This window comes from Juglans regia, unplaced genomic scaffold (genome assembly GCF_001411555.2).
Source record: "Juglans regia cultivar Chandler unplaced genomic scaffold, Walnut 2.0 Scaffold_2517, whole genome shotgun sequence".
Classification (NCBI taxonomy): Eukaryota; Viridiplantae; Streptophyta; class Magnoliopsida; order Fagales; family Juglandaceae; genus Juglans; species Juglans regia.
This window is the reverse complement of record NW_023356556.1, coordinates 1-297: the sequence shown is the minus strand read 5'-3', so window position 1 is coordinate 297 and position 297 is coordinate 1. Positions and strand designations below refer to the sequence as shown.

The window sequence follows — 297 nt, the reverse complement described above, 5'->3', positions numbered from 1 at the left end:
TCCTAGTACTACTCTCGCCCAAGCACGCTTAACTGCGGAGTTCTGATGGGATCCGGTGCATTAGTGCTGGTATGATCGCACCCATCAAACTAATTACTTAAAATTCATATAATCCTTGAGCGACATACTAGCGTCCTTCCGATCCCCATCCAAACGGAGATCTGATCCAAACCCATGGCTACGCGATGGGCAGGGCGAGATTTTCCCAAAAATCCACTCCCGAGTGCTCCTTCTTGTCAATTTATCTCGCAAGGCGGAAAAAACAAAAACGAGGGGTGCAACACGAGGACTTCCCAG

At 48.8% G+C, this 297-nt stretch overlaps 1 pseudogene; it reads right to left on the bottom strand.

Annotated features, from left to right (window-relative positions):
- On the bottom strand, positions 1-83 carry LOC118345388 (annotated as a pseudogene; the record flags this gene model as incomplete).
- Positions 84-297: the final 214 nt, after the last annotated feature.